An 8389-nucleotide genomic window follows, 5' to 3' on the forward strand; every position below is an offset into this window, starting at 1 on the left:
AAACCCAGCTGTGCCATTTATTTAGAAGATACTATATATATATATATATATATATATATATATATATATACACACACACACACACATATATAATATATACACATACATATATATGTAATATATACATATATAATATACATATATTATATCTATATAAAATACTTGACTCAGTATTGCACTCAATAAATGTTAGCTTTTGCTAGTGTTATGTTATCATCTTCATAAATATCACAGCTGCTTCTGGGCGTTCCTTTTGTAGAGGTCACAACACATACTTGGCCTCCTCCAGCTCCTCGGTGCGCTGGATGGCGTCCGTCTCATATTTGGTCCTCCACTGGGCAACCTCAGTGTTGGCCTTGGACAGCTCCCTCTGCAGCTCCGCTTTGCCTTCCCGCACTTCCTCATACTGTTCCCGCAGCAGGTCACAGTCATGGCGGGAGGACTGCAGGGCATGTGCCAGGGCGTTCTTGGCCTGCAGAAGTGAGCAGTTCAGTGACATAAGTTTATGTATTCAGTGATATTTAACTTAAACATCCCAAGTAGAGCCAAATTGGGCATGTTTAGATTTTGTTAGTCAGAAAGATCTTTGACAAAACTCACTTTCGTTTCTTGCTCTAGTTGATGTTTCAGCTCTTCAATCTGCTGAGTAGATGCTTGCTTGCTCCTTGAAAGCTGAGAGACTAAAGCATCTTTCTCATCTAATTGTCAAGAATATTCACCTAGCAATAATAGATGTGAGGGAATTTTTTACTGGCTTAAAAATAAGCCTAGGCCGGGCGCGGTGGCTCACGCCTGTAATCCCAGCACTTTGGGAGGCCGAGGCGGGTGGATCACGAGGTCAAGAGATCGAGACCATCCTGGTTAATATGGTGAAACCCTGTCTCTACTAAAAATACAAGAAATTAGCTGGGCATAGTGGTGCGTGCCTGTAATCCCAGCTACTCAGGAGGCTGAGGCAGGAGAATTGCCTGAACCCAGGTGGCGGATGTTGCGGTGAGCCGAGATCGCGCCATTGCACTCCAGCCTGGGTAACAAGAGCGAAATTCTGTCTCAAAAAAAAAAAAAAGCCTAAACCCTTTATATTTATGTGTGTGTGTGTGTGTGTGTGTGTATGTGTGTGTATATATATGTGTATATACATATGTACACACACATATGTATATACACAAGTTGCATATTCCTTATCTAAAATGCTTGGGACCAGAAATGTTTCAGATTTCAGATTTTTGTTTGATTTTAGAATATTTGTGTTAAGTTACGTTTACCAGTTCAGCATCCCTAATCCGAAAATCTAAAATCTGAAATGTTGCAGTAAGCATTTCTTTTCGAAATTATGTCAGCACTCAGTTTTGAATTTTGGAGCATTTCAGACTTTGGATTTTCAGATTAGGAATACTCAACGTGTGTGTGTGTGTCTGTGTGTGTGTGAGATGTGTTTAATTTACGCTTCATCTGCTTCTAAGTATTTTTATAAAACTGGTTAGAACTGGAGATTTAAAAGCAGCATTGCCATAGGAGTGTTGCAAGTAAACTTGTCTGTTCAATCTAGCTTTCTTTCCTTTTTGACCTTCTTAGCAAACTCTGATCATTCGCTTATCTTTCTTTAAAGTGGGCGTATTGCTATTTATTAAAACCCCCAGAATTATTTTTATTTAGTCCATGGTTTTGGGACTCAGAGATGTCTTTATCCACTTCTGTCTGCAGATGCACTGTCTGCGCTGTGAGGTCATTGATCAGCCGCTGCTGCTCTTCTTCCTTGGTCTTAAGTTCACTCACTTGATCTTCTAGGGTGCGGCACACCTTTTCAAGGTTTCCCTACAGGATATGTAGCAGTGAAAGATGAGACACTGAATGCAATAAAAAAGGTTAAAACTGTATTCTTAAAATATTTTTACAGTGAATAAAGTCATGTCAAGTGTGAGTAGAAAGTTAGGACATGAATTCTGTGGAACAAGCAAGAATTTAGGCATAGCGAGTGCATAATGTGCCTAAAGTGGTCATTGTTGGAGACCATTCATTTATTCCAATGATATTGACACTTGCTTAAAGTGGATTTTGAAATCATCTTAATAGATCATAACCAGCTTTTTAAAAAATAAAATAGAATGGGATAGATTAGGCTAGAAAATATTTCAGTAGTGGTATAAAGTGCCTGCAAACAACGTTTAGTGATAGAGAGCAATGGGTGTTCTTACAGATGATTACCCTCATTTGGAGAGTATCAGGTACCTTGGCTTTGGAAATGGCCTCTGCGTTACTGCTGAGGTCATCAGTCTCCATCTTCAGTTCGCTCTTCTCTTTCTCCAGCTTCTGTTTGACTCGCTGCAGGTTGTCAATCTGCTCCCCAAGTTCAGCCATACTGTCTGCGTGCTTCTTCCGAAGAGCAGCTGCTGTCACTTCATGCTACAGGGTGGCCTCCTCCAGGTCCCTGCGCAGTTTCTGAACCTCAGCCTCTCGCTTCTTGTTCAATTCCACCTGAGAAGAAGTTGCCCCACCAGCTTCTTCCAGCCTCTCACTGATCTCCTCCAGTTCCCGGGAGAGGTCAGAGCGCTGCTTCTCTGCTTTGGCTCAGGAGGCCTGCTCTGCCTCGATTTCTTCCTCTAGCTCCTCAATGCGGGCCTGGGAACAAAAGAAGCACATTAACATAAACTCATCTCAATTCAGTGTGTTTTTGGTGTGCAGGAAAAATAAAGGTGAGTTGACTCACCTGCAACTCTTTGATCTTCTTCTGTAGTCGAATTTCTACAGCTTGCTCATCTTCAATTTTGCTTATCAAATTGCGAATTTCAAATTCTTTCCTTTAGACAGAAGAACAAGATGTATTAATACTCGTATGAATTGAAAGATGGTATCACATAGAAGTTTTTTTCTAAAAACCTCCTACTTTTTAAGCTTTTCATCAGTTGCTGTTTGTCATTTTCTATATCCATTGTGGATTCTTGGGCCAATTTCAGGTCACCATCCCGTTTCCTCTTTGCTCTTTCTAGATCCATTCGAAGCTTCTTTTCTTGTTCCAGAGACCTTTCAAGCTAATAAGAAAGTTAATATGGTAAAAATTAAAAGTATATTAAAATCTTTCAAAGGGATATTAAAAATGTGCTTATGTCATCCATTTGCTCTTTTAGCTTGGTTTTAGCTTTGGTCAGAGTGTTGACTTTGTCCTCCTCTGCCTGCAGGTCATCCAGGGTCTGCTGGTGGGACTCTTGGAGAGCCTTCTTCTCCTTGGACAGTTTTACAATGGTTTGATCCAGGCCTACCATCTCTTAGATTCTAAGATTTTTCACCTAGAAAGGTTAAGAAGGAGATTATTTCTCCTATAAAGCAATTTAGTTGGTGGCAGAACCTCTATATAGTATTGTAGAATGTGACTGATAACCTTATTCTCTGTGGCATGTTTCTCCTTCTCAACCTTGGCCATTGTCAGCTCAAGGTCATCAATGTCTGCCCGGCTGCAGGTGAGGGGAGGTGCCGCAGCAAACCACTGAGAAACCACGAAGACGATCACCTACTTGGAAAAGGTGACAAGCCACAAGGCCATGGGCCCAATTATAAGGATCAGTTGTGTTACAGGAATGGTTATAAACCTGACCGACCTCAGAAGGTATATGGGGGAGGCAATTATCAAGCCCCTCGATGGTCTGCAATTGGATGTGCTGTACTTTGCCAACAGTGTGAGCATGGCAGAAAAGCTAGCTGTGTATACAGGGGGTTTCTCCAGAAAGAGTTTTCTGTGGGACTCTTTGTAAAAGAATAATAATGCGACTGGCAATTGTATTGCTGTCTATAAAGGGCAGTCACTCTTAGGGGTCAACTCTGTAGAAAACTTGTTTTTTACTTCTTTGCTCAGTATTAAGAAGTCATCACATCATTGCCACCCTCCCCACATCCTGTCCTGCAGTACCTGGTTTACTGAAAGCAGTATGAGGTCTGTTTTAAACATACTCTGAATGTCATTTAGACAGTCTTTTGCCTGGAGATTAAAAATCACTTTATTTCTAGCAAAATGCTTTCACGTAAAATATTTTAACAACAAAGAAGGTCTGTGTTTGTTGTTTTCTCCATTATCTAATTATTGATATCTGTTTTATCTGGGCACATATAAATGGTAAAAATATTTTCAAGATTTGGAGTAGGTGAATCTAATTAAAAATAAAATATAGATGTTGATAGAGCCTGGAAATACTGTCAATACCTTTTTAAAAGATTGAGCCCTGTTGATTATTTCTTCTGGGGTAAAGCCTCAAATTTATTCTATGAAATTAGACACACAAATCATCTGAGGCAATGTATGGCAGATGAATGTACAGTGATTGATGGAAATGTTGCTTTAATGCATATTGTTCATTGCACTTTTGCACAATTATTGAACTATTAATTACTGTTGAGGAACAGCACATTCAACATGTCATAACAATCAACTAATTAGTATGGACACTTTCTATGTTTCTAGACTTTCTGGCCACTCTGAGCAAATTTAAATCAAATGACTGAAGTATAATAACTTATTTTAACCCTGTTAAAATAGTCGACTTGAAAAGTATATTTTTGTATAAATTTTTTTTCTAATTGACTCTATTTTGTTCTGATGATTAAATTTAACTACATAAGTTGCACTATTAAAACTATATGCATATGATCTGAAGATCCACAGTGATTCCATTATTTTACAATGCAATGACATTATAAGGAAGTCGAAAAATTAAGTTAAAATTTTTTAATTATGAAGAATATTGAAAGAGGATTTCTTGTTGAAACAAATAGGGTAAAAGAGCCTTGGTGTCAGCTATGCCTCTCTTAGAGAAAGGACTGTGACCCCTGCCATCCCATTGATAATCTAGTGATACATTTTAACAGCTGTTTTAAAATAGATCTTACCAAGGCAAGAACAACAGTTTGCTTATGAGCGATGAGAAATATGTAGTCTTACCAGGGTGCACCCTTTGAAACGTGCTGCATATGTAATTAGTGAGGCCATTCATTATTCACTTTTATTATACAAATGTTGATTAAATGTATACCTTTTTCTACTCAGATATTAACTTGTCCCTTCCTCAGTATATTTTATTAGGCTATGTGTATATCTCAAGCACAGGTTATATAATATGTTTTGTGAGATTTCAAAACATTCCTTTCTTAGCCCTGTAATGAGTATAAAATGGATCCCTATTGCCTATTTTAGAAAATATGCATTTCATAAAACTGTTTAAAAAAATAAATCCTTTTAAATTGCCCATCTGCTTAAGCTATGTTTGTGGAATATTAGGACTATGTCATGTCTTAGAAACGTGTAATACTATATTTTAGGACACTACTGCATTTTAAGGAATAAAATATTAAGAAGTATAATTTTGCTAAGTGATACAATTAGAATATTGCTAGAGATTTGACCTATTCGTGAAAAATATTTGCATAATTATTAGCTTGCTAAAAATAAAATGAACTCTGCAAACGTGATCCAGGTTGTTCTGTATGAAATTACGTGCTAGGCACACAGTCCCCTGGGAGACTATTTTGAGTCCAGATGCCTCTTTGCTGGTTTGTTTCATTTTGGGGGTTCATTTTCTAGAGGTTTTTAATCATATTTTCAAAGTACAGAAGTCAGGCATCTCAAGTTCAGGTCTTGTCTCCCCCAAACTTTAAAAAAAACGTGACACTGATATAATTTAGCTTGATAATTACAAAGTGGACAAATACGGTATTTTCTTTCATTGAAGGTTGGTAATATTTTACTCATTTAAAAATTTTTGGTCAGGCACAGTGGCTCGTGACTGTAATCCCAGCACTTTGGGAGGCTGGGGCGGGTGGATCACTGAGGTCAGGAGTTTGAGTCCAGCCTGGCCAACATGGTGAAACCCTGTCTCTACTAAAAATAAAAAAAAATTGTCCGGGCATGGTGGTGCGTGGCTATAGTCCCAGTTACTCGGGAAGCCAAGGCAGGAGAATTGCCTGAACTCAGGAGGCGGAGGTTGCAGCGAGCCAAAATTGTGCCACTGCACTCTAGCCTGGGCTACAGAGCAAGACTCCGTCTCAAAAAAAAAAAAATTAATTGTCTAAATTGTGGGTCAGAATTTAATCTAATGGAAACCTGTGGAAGAAAGAATTATGCATGTCTATCTGTGGAATCCATAATTCTTTTCAGAGGCTGCAATGTCACAAAAGAGAAAAAAATACGTGAGGATATTCCCAAGCAGAAAACTCCTTTGAGCGCTATGCTGACAATATCTGGGTGTCCTGGGGTTCTTGGGGAGCACAACTGATATCCCTGCTGTGCTGCTAGTGTGCTAAGTGGTTTTATATCCACTGAGAAGGACCTGTCGACAGGTGGCTGCTCTGTGAGGTCTCTGTGAAGCCTCTGTGCCAGGTCTCTGAGGGGTATCTGTGAGAGGCATCTCACCTATGGTGAGGACGCTGTGTGGGCACAGTGTGGGGGGCCTCGGTGCCAGGCTTCCGGTGAGAACTGTGAGTGAGGTCTCTGTGGAGTCTCTGTGTGAGGTTTCTGCATGAGTTCTGTGTGGGAAGTCTCTATGAAATCTGAGTCAGTTTCTGTATGAGGCCTGTGAGGAACATGAGGTCACTGTGGGAGGACTCCATGGGGCAGCGAGAGGTGTCTGTGTGTTGTCTCTTGTAAGGTCTCTGTATGAGGCCTTTGCAGAAGGTCTGTGTGGGAGGTATCTTCCAGAGGTCTCTGTGAGATCTCTGTGGAAAGTCCCCATGTGAAATCTCTGTGCTAGGTGTCTGAGGGACCATGGGACTACATGAAGTCCCTGTGGGAGGCCTCTATGTGAGGATCCTGTGTGAGGACCCTGTATGAGGACCCTGTGTGAGGACCCTGTATGAGGACCCTGTGTGAGGACCCTGTGTGAGGACCCCGTGTGAGGACCGTGTGTGAGGACCCTGTGTGAGACCCCTGTGTGAGGAACCTGTGTGAGGACCTTGTTAGGACACTGTGTGAGGACCCTGTGTGAGGACCCTGTGTGAGGACCCTGTGAGGACCCTGTGTGAGGGCCTTGTGTGAGGACCCTGTGAGGACCCTGTATGAGACCCTGTGAGGACCCTGTATAAGGACCCTGTGAGGACCCTGTGAGGACCCTGTATGAGACCCTGTGAGGACCCTGTGTGAGGACCCTGTGAAGACCCTGTGTCAGGACCCTGTGTGAGGACCCTGTGAAGATGCTGTGAGAACCCTGTATGAGGACCCTGTGAGGACCTGTATGAGGACCATGAGGATGCTGTATAAGGACTGTGAGGACCCTGTGAGGACCATGTGTGAGGACCCTGTGTGAGGACCCTGTGTGAGGACCCTGTATGAGGACCATGAGGACGCTGTATAAGGACTGTGAGGACTCTGTGAGAGCCCTATGAAACCTCTGTGTGGAGTGTTTGAGGGAATTCTATGTGAGAGGTTTCTGTGCAATGAGTGTGAAGCAATCTGAGGCCTGTGTGTGAGGAATCTTACAAGGTCTCTGTGGAGAGTGGGAGGTCTCTGGGCAAGGTCTCTGTGTGAGGACTCTGAGAGAGGTCTCTGTGAGGCCGTTGGGTGGGGGAGTGCTGTGTGCCATTTCTAGGGCTGGAGGCCGGAGGTTGCAGTGAGCTGCATGAGTCTTTGCATGAGTTCTCTGTCTTGTGATTCTGTGTAAAGTCTCTGAGGCCTTTGTCAGGTGTCTGTGTGAGGCCTCTGTGTGAGAACCAAAGAAGGTCTCTGAAATTTGCAGGAAGTCTCTGTGGGACTGAATGAAGTCTCTCAGTGTGGTCTCTGCGGGGTTCTCTGAAGGGGTCTGTGTGACGTTTGTGTGAGGACTCTGGGAAGCTCAGTGCTGTGTCTCGGTGGGGCACCACGAGGTCTCTGAGAGCTCTGTGGGGTCTCTGTGGAGGCCGCAGTGTGTCTCTCTCTATGGCAGTGAGCAGTCCCAGTGGGCTCTCTGTACGAGATGTCTCTGTGAGGTTTCTGTGGGAGGTCTCTGTGGTCTCTCCATTGCTGGCCTCGCTGCACCCCATGGGAGACTGAGTCGCGGAGGGGTAAGGGCTTGCGCCTTCCTACGTTCTTGTTGGTCGGCCAGCGTTTCCTGTGTCACTTCTCCTGGCCTGAGCCATGGGGTCCACGTCCAGCTCCTCCATGTCCCAGAACTCACCCCTCGGTTTCCCGAGGGAACCCAGCAGCAGGTAGGCGTGACCCATCCTCAGCAGTCAGGGTCCCAGCTCTGTGACACTCTCTCCTGAGCTCCCTGGTGGGGGCAGAGCTGCTCTCTGCTCCAGGTCCCAGCCCCTCCTGCTGGTCCTGGCTCTACTGTCACTGCGGGGTCCACCTTGGAGGCTGCCTCAGTCATCTGGGCCCCAGACAGACCTGGCCCCAGGACAGGACACATGCTGGGGACTGTTGCCTAGTACCCCC

General features: G+C 43.2%; 1 pseudogene; it reads right to left on the bottom strand.

Annotated features, from left to right (window-relative positions):
- Positions 1 to 235: 235 nt before the first annotated feature.
- Positions 236 to 8175, bottom strand: LOC116547273 (annotated as a pseudogene).
- Positions 8176 to 8389: the final 214 nt, after the last annotated feature.

This window comes from Sapajus apella, unplaced genomic scaffold, assembly GCF_009761245.1.
Source record: "Sapajus apella isolate SASKATOON/1434 unplaced genomic scaffold, GSC_monkey_1.0 scaffold2548, whole genome shotgun sequence".
NCBI classification, from domain to species: Eukaryota; Metazoa; Chordata; class Mammalia; order Primates; family Cebidae; genus Sapajus; species Sapajus apella.